The following is a 12,715-nucleotide window of genomic DNA, read 5'->3' as shown; positions in this document are numbered from 1 at the left end:
TTATGTAAGTTTCAATTAGGAGGTAAATTGGGTATGTACACCCCTTGACTGGACAGATCTTGTTGCTGGAGTGGGAGTGGGGATAAGATTGGAGGATGTGTAATAGGAAAGCTCTTTGTGTCAGCTGTTTCTCATAACCAACCCTTCCCTAATGGATGGGACTGTTCTGAAAACTTACTGTCTCAGCAGGAAGATGGGGGGGAAAGGGTGTGGCCTACAATACAAACAGGGTCAGAGACAAGATGGAGGAACTGTAGACAAAATGGAGTTGTTTTAGTTTGCTCAGCTACCTACAGAATTCTGACCAGAATTCTGTCCCATTTAAAAAAACCTTGTCTTTCCAGATGATGAATTTAAATATTCTACACAGGAGGTGGAGGGCATCATTGAATAAGGAAAATACTTTAAGTTCCCTACATTCTATTAGATTTTCCTTTTCTTTTTGGCCTAGAATACTAGCAAAATGGTTTACTTTTTTTTCTGGGATATATTTTAAGTGGTGTTTGATTAATTTGCTAATACTATTTCTACACTGGCTTCAGGGGCAGTAAGAAAGACTTTGAAACAGGCTATATTTTCCTTCTGGAAATGAGAAGGTAGTTTTGGTGAAGATTTTAGAAAAGGATAGAATTCAGTGAGGCAACATGGTGCAATGGTGGGTTCAGAACTTGGAGCCAAACAACTTGGATTCAAATCCCAACTTTGTCATTGGCCTTTGAAAAGTCTCTTAACCTTTCTGGATCTTAGTTTCCTCATCTGTAAAATGAGGGAGTTGGACTAGATGAATATTAGATCATTCCCAGTATTGCCTGGCACATAATGAGTATTTCAGAAATGGTTGCTGAATGATTTATTGATAGATGAGTTTGGGAACCTGGTTGTAATTTGATATTTGAATAACTTTGTGAAAATTTTTTGAAATAAAGAATGATAATGACACCCAGTTTTGATATAGTACTTTAAGATTTGTGCAAATACTTCATAACATCATCTTAACTTAGATTAAGAAGAATAAATAAGACTTTTTTCTTCTTGAATCACTGTATTATAGAGAGTAGCTTATATAAGAGCAGAAGTGTCATGTACGTGCTGAGATGTTCATAATAGTTTTAAAAAAGAGAGGAATGACTGGTCCCCAGTCTGCCTATCCCATTTAAGCCCCAGAATTCTTTTTCCCAGACTCCTTTTTGTATGTTGATTAAAGCCCTCCAAAGGCTCTGTGAATTCCTACCTGATTTCAACACTGGTCTTCCTGAATGGGCTTTACTAAATTATGCTGCCTTCAATCTACTCAGTCATCAAGCCTGAATTCTTTAAGCATCTTCTGTGTTTTCAGCACTCTGCTGAATGGGGAGAAATGGAATGATGCTGAAGAAGCAAAAAGAACCTGTCCACGAATTTGCAATTTAATTGGGGGAAATGAGACATAGGGGAAAAAAATATTGGAGAAGAACTCTACTGTCAACATACAAGCTAATGTGAGATTGGTTTGAGATTAGATACACTGGTGTATTCATGTACTCAGTGACTTGTGGCAGGAGAGAGTTAAGTTAGCTGGAGAGAGCACTGTGCTAATGAGATATTATCAAAAGAGCCACAGACTGGAGTTAGGCTGGGGACCCTTAACATAATAAGTACTGGAAGGATATAAATGGCATAGACCGCAGGAAGACACAACCAGGGGTTTATCTAGCTTGTGTGTTATGAGATGCTACAGCCTCACCATAAAAGTGGCAAACAGTGACTGGGATGGGGTAGGAAGTGGGATATAGAATAGAGAGAGGCGTGACTCTTGTAAAATTAGAGATAGTGACCAGTCCCCAAGGCTGTTCCCATCTCCAGATGCTTGCCTGGCTCAGATTTCAGGACTCTGGAGCTTCTAAATGTAGTCTTCAAGGGTCTCACTAAGCCACAGTGATGAACAGATGTTGCTAATTTTTTGTTTATAAAGAGGATTATTGACATCATAGGATAATAGTTTGACTTGCTGGGGAATTGAATTTAAGTGAAGCAGAGTTGTACTAAGTGGTCAACCTCACCCTCTCTAGAGTCATTGAAGTCCAACGTAGGACAAAAATCATAGCCTTTCATAACCCACAGACTCACCCTGCCCCACTTCCACTCTTTTTACATCTTATACTTCCAAATACTCTGAGATCCAGGAGTACTGTGCTATTTCTTGAAAAAGACACTCCATCTTCCGACTCTGGACATTTTCATTGACTATTCCCCATGCTTACAGTGCTCTACCTCTTGATCTCCATCTTCGGGCTGGTTTGGAAATCAGAAAAAAATTTTTTTTTCAAATAAAGTTTTTATTCTTTTTCAGTGATGTATTGCTTTAAAAAATATTTCATGAGCTTAGACCAAAGTAACGCTTGAATCATTTATTTTGTAGAAGTAAGTTTTAAAATTCCTTTATTTGCCGCTGCCCAGAGAACTCAGCCACTGTGAAATTAGACATTCGTTCTCAAGTTTTGTGTACTTATTTTTAAGTCCTGCTTATTTCTATTCCCCTTGCTTTCATGATTTTTTTGGAGACTTCATACAGAAATCCTACAGCATGCACACTGAGTGGGTTAGCACAGTTCTCCTATTAGTTATCCCTCTTCTCTTAATCCTTTTCTCTTTTTTCTTCCAAGGAAAATATGCTTAAAAGCTATTGCTTAGGAGCTCCTCAAAGACCTCTTTAAATGCAGATGCCCTTTGGAAAAACAGATAAGAGAAGATTGTAGAAAGTGAGTAGTGTCAGCAGAATTGTTATTGGATGTGACTCAGCTAAGCAAGAGCTGTAGGTGTTAAAGTTTCATCAATTCATTTCTCACTTGCCTCCCCTGCAAGCAGTGTAATCTTCATGTTACAGATAGTTTTTCTTTATTACAAGTCTCTACATCTACTGTAGTTGCCCTCCGATGTTTCATCATGAGGTAAGGTTGTTTCTGGGATGTGGAAGACTGAGCGTGTAGAATGCAAGCTCTGGCAGGTTCCCACAAGTTGTAAAGCTTTCTAATGGCTGAAGTCAGGAAGTCTTGGGTTCAAATTCAGCTTCATACACTTATGTGCTGTTTGACCCTGGGCATGTCAACTAACTTCTCTTTTCCTCAGTTTCCTCATCTATAAAATGGAGATAATCATCATAGCATGTACCTCCTAGGGTTGATGTGAAGATCAAATCAGATTATAATTGTAAAACATTTAGCATAGTGTCTAGAACATAGTAAATCTATATATGCTAGCTGCAATTATTATTATAATTATTAAATTATAATAATTTATATTTTAGAATTTATTATTTTACACAGAATTATTATTATATTATTACATAGAATATAATACACAATATAATTTTAATATATCATATGTTATTACATATAATATAATATAACAAGTTATATAAATAATAAATTATATAAATAAAAGTAAATAATAATAAATAAATTATTAAAATAATAAACTCATGCAACAAACTCTGTGATTATTGTTATAGACCCAGCCAAAATTTGGGGAGATTCATCACCCATCATTTAAATGACTAATTTTATTGGCCATTGAAACTTATTTATATCATTTATTCTGACGTAAGTCAGAAAAAAAAAAAGAACTTATCAAGAGCTTCCTATGTGCCTGGAACTGTGCTAAGCTAACAACTGGGGATGTAAACAAAGGTAAAGTCATTCTCTCTCTTCAAGGAGCTCAAGTTCTAATGGGGGAGACAACGTGCAAATAGGTAGGTGTGATAATAGCAAGAGCTACATCAGTATCTAGTTGGCACTTTGAGGCCTGCAAATCACTTTATATACTTACCTCATTTGAGCTTCATCATAACCTTCTAAGGTAGGCAACAAGTGTTTGTTAAAAGCTTACTATGTACTGGACACCAGGTTGGTATCCCTCCCCCTAAAAATAGATGGGCCCCGAGGTCAAAGAACATACATTGTACTGGGAGAAGACAGAACATGAAAAAGAAGGTAAAAGGGGGATGGGAGGTATCTGTGGGATCTCCACAAGTTCTGGAAAGTCAGGAGCAGAGAGGGTAGGGGAATGGAGGTTGGCTGGCCTGGACTTCTCCTTAAAATGGAGGCCTTGGGAGAAACTCATTAATGGGAGAAGGGTGCTGGTATGTGAAAAGGCAAGCAAAGTAGGATCTTTTGCTGTTTTTGTTTTAGTATAACCAAGAGGTGTAATGCCTCTGATTGAATCTTGCCTTTATCAACTTGTTTATCAAAGAGTCTTTACTAAGAGTAAAGTATGCAAACAAGAGTTTTTTAATTGGAAACTGTATATGTTCTTGGGTTGTTAATGGGATTAAAGATCTTCCTCACCCACTAATGGTGCTGTCCATTAAAGGGAGTTTGATTAGGGAAGATTTGTGGAAAGGCCCACATCTTTTGTTAATGAAGCACCAGTTCTCAAGGATTGGGATGCCCTCCAGCTCTGAAAAGTGTATAAATACTCCAAGGTGAGGTTTTACTTTGGGGCTTAGTTTTTGGAAAAAGGTTTGTGTGCCAGATGAGACTCTGGGAAGTCACTAAGCAGACCCGTGGCTTTGAAAACCCAGATGTTGGTGCTTCTCTCTCTGGCAAGTTTGGTCAGAGAGCTGAATCTTTCTGTTGATTTGTGATATATGTATTGCTTATATCAGACAGTTTGGAAGCACTGTCTGTTGATTTTTTGAACTAAGTGAGTGATATATGTGCTTGATTAAAGAAGATTGTTAATGCCTCAAAAGTTGCCATTCCTTTTAGAAAAGCAGATCAAAGAACCTGTGATAGCAGGCCCCCCTGTGTATGTTGGGGTGCTTGCTGTTACAGTATGATGGAACATGTTCTAGGATCAGAGGGCCACAGAGTAAGATGAATGTTCTAGAACAGGGGTGGGGAACCTACAGCCTTAAGGTCACATGTGGCCCTCTAGGTCCTTAAGTGCAGTCCTTTGACTGAATCCAGATTTCACAGAACAAATTCCCTGAATAAAAGGATTTGTTCTGTAAAACTCTGGACTCATTCAAATGGCCATATCCAAGGATCTAGAAAGCCACATATGGCCTCAAGGCTGAAGGTCCCTTACCCCTGTTCTAGGGTAAGGAGGCCTCAGGAACTGAAGGAAGTTCCAGAATGAGACTGCAGTTGAAGTTTAGTGGTAAAGACCAGAAAGTCAGAAATAGAGCTAGAAGGGGAATAAAATTTGGCCACCCTGGATCCCTAGGAGGAAAATGAACAAAGGTATTGTGTGACTTGCCCAAGGTCACACACTAAGTGAGTATCTGAGGCAGGACCTAAGCATATATGATGTTTAGGTAGTTAAGGGCAAGGCTCTAGAGGGTAGAGGTGAACTGGAAAGGCCTCTTGTAGAAGGTGGCCTTTGATTTGAGTCATTAGGTAGAGGGAAAACACCCCTGCTGATGAAATTACTGTTACCTGAAATGCTAAATTAAGCCTGTATGATAAAACACTTCAGAGATACAATAGATTTACTAATATTTTCCTGCATACTCTGGATTCCCCTCCTTAGATGACAGTCCTTTTGATGTGCTAGCCATTTTCCATCATTTTCCTTTTCTAGAATATCTTCCCTCCACCTTTTCCCTAAGGAATTTTTACCCATTCTTTTAAATTCCAGTTCAAATGCTGCCTTTTCCATTAAATCTTCATAGATCCCCAGTAAGAATTTTCCTCCTTGAATATCATTTTGTTTTGTACTCCTCTGAGATTCAGTATTTATTATATAGTCTTGGGCATTTTATAGTTATTTGTGCTTGTGCCTTAAGCTCCAGGAGGGCAGTGCCACGTACATAAGGGTAACTTAATAACTACATTTATTGAATGAATAGAAGGTTCTGTGCATTTCAATTTAACTCACAAAACTTTGAGAACCTACTATGTGCCAGGCTTCCTTTGGGGTAAAAAAACAAAACTAAAATGGTCCCTGCCTTTACTTCCTTCCATTCCTTGATAAAAATGAATGCCCTTATTTTTACACTGTAGTCATTACGTTGGTGCCTTTTGATTTTACACCAAAGTGATTTCCCATTATGAACCTTTCTTGGCACCAAGAAGTCCCCTGCTTCTCTACTGATGGGAGGGAAACTTCCTTAGCTGTTCTCTTGGACCAGGTTGGTCATTGCAATTAATCAAAATGTAGCTGCCTTTTAGCATTGTTATCATTTATATAGCAATCATTGTCAATATCGTTCTCTTGGTCATACTTACTTTGCTCATACAAGTCTTCCAGCTTTTCTTTGAATTTCTCACATTGGCTATTTTTTTTTTTTTTTGGTTCAAAAATATCCCATTATACTCATGTGTACCCAATTGGTTTAGCTATCCTGCAGTTGATGAGACCTATTTTGTTTCCTATTTTTTAAAGAAGTTTGTATTCTACTGAACATAAGCCATCCTTTTTAGTCCATCTGGGGCTTTACTAAAAGTTGTATTTGTTTTCCTTCTCTCATGCCAGAGCATGATTGTTTGTTTTGTCTATCTGTCTCCCTGGTTCTCTTTTAGACTCTCTGTTTCTAATTCTGCCTCTGTCTCTCTCTCTCTCTTTTTCCATCTCTCAACAATGCAGAGTGATTTCTTTGCTTTCAGTCCTTGTTGCCGCTTATGGAAAAATCTCCTGTTGTGCAGCATAGAATTGTGTTTTCACTCGCTAAGGTCAATTCATGTTTTAATAATGTGTTTTGTGCTATCTCAGTCCCCAGAGTTAAGCGTTTTTCTTGATTTTGATCTCTTAACAGATCATTTTATACATAATTGTTAAAATCACAGGTCAGATGGATGACCTTGCTAGATATAGAGAATGCCTTTGTTTGAAGATTATTATATCTTGGGTAGGAGAAAATAAACCCATTTCCTGAAATAGGTTTTCTATCAGCCCTAAATGATAAAATGCCACTAAAATAAGATGGTATTTCTTTTTAAGCACACCACAATATATTAAATGAAAGAAGCAAATACTGGGGTCTGTGTGTTTTGGACCCTTCTAGAATTATATTTGAGCTAAAATTGAAATGCCAAATCACATAAAAGTTAAAATAGAAATTTCCTTCAGCATTATCATCATCCTATATTAAATATTAAACATTAATTTATTTCATGCTGCTGGCAGGTCTCGCAATGATTCAATGTTTAATGAAAAAAAATCGCCTGCCTGATGATTCCTGTGTTCTATAACAGTCCTCTGTATGTTTATTTGCTCTGGATTAACAAATTCTCTCCTGCTATGCATGTTTAAACATAATTTGTAAGTCATGTATGAATACATTTTTCTCAGAGGTGACCTATAAGTGAAGTTTACAAAGTCCCTCAACTTGGGTGAGATGCCTGTTTGCAAATTGGCTGTGGTGCCTCTTTTCAGGACCAGTGGGAGTGTAGCCTTTATTGGTAGTGTTAGTGTGGTAGATGCTGCATTATTCTGGGAGGCAGGAGACACAGAACATGGAGCTGGTAGGGGCCTCAGAGATCATTTGGTACAATGCCTTTATTTTATGACTGGGAGAGGCTGATTCTCAAACTCAGTAGTCATTCCAGGTGATCCCAGTGGCTCTATCAACTTGGTAGGACCTTTCATAGATTGTACTCCACTGACCATACCACAAAGAGAAATCAGAGGGAGATATTTATAAGCTATTACCTTAGCATTTATTACACATTACATATGTTATTGGGCACACAACATACCATCTCCCAAATTCTCTTGAGACCGAGAATCATAGAAATATAGAACTTTAACTCTAGAAAGCACCTTAATTATTGTTATTATTTCTTCATCTTTCTCCTCCTCCTCTTCCTTCTTCTCCTTTTTGTATATTTAAAGGAATAGCAAGTTGTACATAATGGACTTTTAGTTTCATGTGCAATCATCTTTTTTATTAAACTGTTTTATGGAAATACTTGTTTTATTCCATAGATTAAAAATAGAATATTAAACAATTAAAAATTAAAGATAGGACAAAAACATCAATAAACTTTTGCCTGCTCCCAAACTCTAGGCATTGTGCTTTGTAAAGGAACATTTTCTTTAAGGGAAGTATCTGTTGGGTCAAAACAAAATATATCCCTACATTTAAAAATATAACCCTTATGTGTTTTCTGGTTCCAAAGAAGATTTGCTTTTTTAAAGTGAAATGTTCTATGAAATGTGAATATGTTCTGTCTATATTCCTAGGATATATGAAGGAAATGATGTCTACTCTGTATATCTAGTGACATAACAGCCAATAAAAACTGTTTTGTACTCATTTGTTTTTCCTTAAGTACATATGCTAAGAAAACTGAATTTGTTAAATGAAAATTGAAGGTGTGGCAACTGGGGCTATGAAAATGAGATTTCAGAAGGGTCATGGTGGCTTGGAATATTTAAACAGATTAGATTGTGGCAGTCAAATTGCATAGGAAGTAGAAAAGAGAATTTAGTAGAGGACTGTAGAATTATGAGTCAGTAAAAAAAAACCCTCTTATTTGAATGTGGGCTCTGGTTTAAGATGACAGTCCAGAATGCTTCACTACTCTTGGGAGGGAAGGGATGGAAGGAGGAAGAGAAGGGAGAAGGAGATGGGGAGGAAGCAAGGAAGAGGGAGAGAGGGAGTGGAGTGAGTGATGTAAAGACCTATGTATACCTCAGAGGTGCTTAAAATTGGAAATCCGCTCTGGAAAAATAGAATATTAGAAGATAGCTTAATTTGAAAATAAACTAACATCAGACTGCCTCATGAAACTGGTCTCAGCAGGAAGGTGCAAAGTTTAATATAAAAAGGACAAGATCATATATCTGAAGGGAAATAACTCACACGTTTATGGAGATAGAGAATTATGTCTAGGAAGCAGTTTCAGAGACAGATCTGAGGGTAATGGAGGGAAAGAGTGACAGATTTAATGTGAACATCTGGACCATAAGATTTTAGATCTGGAAAAGGAGCTCAGACATTGCCTATTAGTCCAATCCTTTCTTTTAACAGATAAAGAAACTGAGACCTTATGATAAAGGTTCTTAATCTGGGGTCTGTGAACTTAAAAAAATTTTTATAAGTGTATTTTGTTTCCATTGTAAACCTGTGTATTTTATTTGTGCATATAAAAACATTATTCTGAGAAGGAGGCTTAATCTGACTGGCAAAGATGTACATGACCCCAAAACCCCTTCCCTAAGAGGTAAGTGGTTTGTTTGCCTACAGGCACACAAGTGATAATAAATTTATGAAGGACAGTCATGGTGTAAAGGATAGAAAGCTGACCTTAGAGCAAGAAAGAACTTGAACTGGGGTTCGAGTGCTATCTCTGACACATACTGATTATGCGACTCTGGGCAAGTCACTTAACCTTTTAATATTTCTGGCAGCCCTGTAACAGCAATATAGAATGTTTATTTGGCTCCTTTTAATCTATCAGGAAGCTAGAATACTTCCAACCAGGAACCAGGTACATGCTATATCTGCAGGGTGTCTTCTGGGTGTGAGTCATCCCCTACCCTATTGGAACAGGGCAAAGGAACTTAAGCCCAAGTATGAATTCATCAGTGCCCTATGGACCTTATCTCCAGGTATTTACAAACTTAGATGCCTGACCTAATCTTATTGGCTCTACTTATTCCCTGATATTTAGAGAAAGAACCATTGTCTCTGCTCTTTCTCATTTCAGGATTCTGAAGGCTTACTTTCTCCATCCTATGTCTATTTAGACTCTCACTTCCTACTCCCCAAGTCCATGATTCAGAAACCTTCTGTCTGCTGAGGCAAACCTGTGCCGTCTTCGCTTGTTACATGATTTAGTGAGATAATATGTGAAAGCTCTTTGCAAACCTTAAAACACTATATAAATGTTAACTATTATTATTCTTGTTGAATCTTCCCACTTTTTCATCCATCTTCAGTGTACATGCTGCCTTCTTGGTTCATCAGACTGCTAAATTCCCTATATCTTTACTCTATCTACCTCAGCTGTCCATTAGGGAGATTATACCTCAGCATTCACTATATTCCATATATAACTCTGCTTCCTCCATGATCTTGAGCTCTGAAGTCTGATCATAATTCTCTATCTTTCCATCTTTCTGGTTGCTTCTTTTGTCCTAAATGTGTTCTTTGTCCTCAGTATAACCTCTAGTCAATTATTCCATTTCTCCCTATCACTACTGTTCCGATCTCATTTTCTTCCCTTTATGTCCTTGATCCTAATTGTTGACCAAGCAACTACATACTTTCCTTTCCCATTCAATCATTTACCCCCTTGTTTTGTCATCTTTCATATCCTCCCAAGCCCCAACATTGGGTTATCTCCTTCATTAACCTTCTCTGCTCCTATTCATGACCTGCCGAATACTTCTGGGAAAAGTCACACATATATACATATTGGGTCCACTACTAATTTATATTAACTTTTCTATTTTTTAGCCAAACTGGGCTACTCAGTGTTTACTTCTTTTTGTATATCATATCTCCTCTTCACCGTTCTTCCCTCAGTACAATTTCAGTGCCTTGACTGTAGAAACTTTCATTTTTGTCTTTTTTTTAAAAAAAAAAACCCAGATTTTATCATAAACAATAAATATTTAAGTTGAAAGTTTTTCAAGGAAAGAGATTTAAATAACAACTAGGGACATCAGCAAAGGTTTCACAGAAAAGATAGTATTGAATTAAACCTCGAAGGAAACCGAAAATTCTTGGAAGGAGAGGTAAGGAGAAAGCACAATTCAGGCAACCACCCTGGAAGGTACGTGCTATTATTTCCATTTCACAGATGAATAAAATGAGGCAGGGAGTTATTTAAGTGGCTTTCCCAGGGGCACACAGGTATTAAGTGTGTGACATGGGATTTGAACTGGTCTTCTTCACTTCATTGTGCCACCCAGCTGGCTTACAATGCCCCATCTATATTAGTGCTAGAAGAGATTAACTAGTCCCAACTCATTTCACAGATGAGGAAACTAATGCTCATTAAGCTTGTAAAGGAGAGGAAATGAGTGTTGTAAAGGTTTTGTTGTGTGAGAGTGGGCATAAGAGCAGGAGAGTGTATTTTTCTTGAAATCATACTACCCAGGTGCCATTTGCTCCTGCCCACGGTCTTTCTGAATATATGTGATAATGATCTGATTTCTACTGCAGAACTTTTTTTTTCACAAATGGAAAGACCAGCAAAATTCCTTAAATTAAACTATCTAGACCAGTGGATAGCAGTTGTTTTGGGAAAATAATGAAGTAATTTAAAAAAAAATAACTTTTTAAAATACCACCAAAACCAAAGAACTAATCAAGAGAAATGTAACTAGAACTGTTGGGAACAGTGTCCATGGTCCTGAAAGGTTGGAGAGCACAGTATGGATTGTATTCTCAGGCTGTGAGGGCACCTTGAAATGTCATTACCTGCCGGAGCTAAGTGCCTGGCAATTTGTTATGTGGAGTAGCTAATTTTTCAGTGCCTTTCCACTGGGGCATGGGGCACAATCCACCAGTTCTGCTTCCACAGCCATGCTACAGCCAGAATTCATATCAGGTACACAGTGAGCTACTAAACTACATCTGTAACCTTGAGACACCCAACCCTTCTACTCTTCCCCCATCTAGTTGCTTACAAAGCAACATCAGATTATTTCCTTTGTTTTTTCCATTTTCATTTTTTTGGATGCAGGGCCCTATTTTGATAAAGCTAAACCAAGAAAAAAGATCTTTTCATTATTTACTGAGTCAAATTTTAGACATCTTTGTCCCTGGTCAAGCAGTTGTAATCATATGCTAAGGTGAGGCTGGAGTGAAATGTTTCTGAGCTGTGGAATCAGCATCTCTGGTTTCTGGAATCTGGGTCCAGGTTTCACAATACTCAGTCTGAGCTTTCATCTATAAATATGAAATTTCAAGCTTTCCTGGTCATAAGGAATGCTTCTAAAAAATAATTTGTGCTGTAATAAATTCAGAGGCATTATCTTTGTGTACTTGGGCTTAAATAATATTAGAAGTTTAGTGAACTTTCCCATTCTTCCTAATGTTGTAGCTTGGTTGCCTTATTATGTTGCTAAGGCAAATTTATTTCTACATGCTGATAGGTAGAGCTATTCAGATAAACTCAGTTAGATGACCCAGAGGGAGATAGGTACATAGAGATATGTTTCAGTGTATATACTTAATTTATATGTGGCATATATATACATATATTCCTCCTTACCTTCTTCCCCTCCTCCCTCCCTTCCTTCCTTCCTTCCTTCCTTCCTTCCTTCCTTCCTTCCTTCCTTCCTTCCTTCCTTCCTTTCTTCCTTCCTTCCTTCCTTCTTTCCTCTTTCCCTCCCTCCCTCTCTTCCTTCTTTCTTCTCTCCCTCCCTCCCTCTCTTTCTTCCTTCTTTCCTTCCAAAAACTCCAGGAAAAAGGTGTTAGAGGGGCTGGTGGGTAGTATGGAGTTTCCATCTTCAAACCTAAATTGGTCTAGGAAATTGGACTAGGAAACTAATCCATTACCTTCTGACACCTCCCACCCCTGAACTGGTATCCTCTCTCTTTTTATCTTGTCTTTTTCTTCTATTTGATTTGCTCCCTGAATCTCCACCTTGATTCTATCCCACTGTGACTCAGATACCTTTTCCCCAGGCATAATGGAATCAGGTCCAAGGATGTGACCTACATCATGGCTGCCAACCTCAATACCAACAGCAAGAAAATTACCTTTAACTTTAAGAGGCCCCTCACCCATCTCTCTTTACTTTCTATTCTATCACCAATACATCAGAAAAAAAT

General features: G+C 37.7%; 1 protein-coding gene across 3 annotated transcripts in view; it reads left to right on the top strand.

Moving 5' to 3' along the window:
• Window positions 1–12,715, top strand: part of SMYD3 (SET and MYND domain containing 3) — a 1,053,751-nt gene that overhangs the window by 309,994 nt on the left and 731,042 nt on the right. The gene's annotated exons all lie outside the window — the stretch shown is intronic.

This window comes from Notamacropus eugenii, chromosome 2, assembly GCF_028372415.1.
Source record: "Notamacropus eugenii isolate mMacEug1 chromosome 2, mMacEug1.pri_v2, whole genome shotgun sequence".
In the NCBI taxonomy this organism is placed as follows: domain Eukaryota; kingdom Metazoa; phylum Chordata; class Mammalia; order Diprotodontia; family Macropodidae; genus Notamacropus; species Notamacropus eugenii.
Note: the sequence above shows the minus strand (reverse complement) of the source record. Positions and strands in the feature narration are given on the sequence as shown.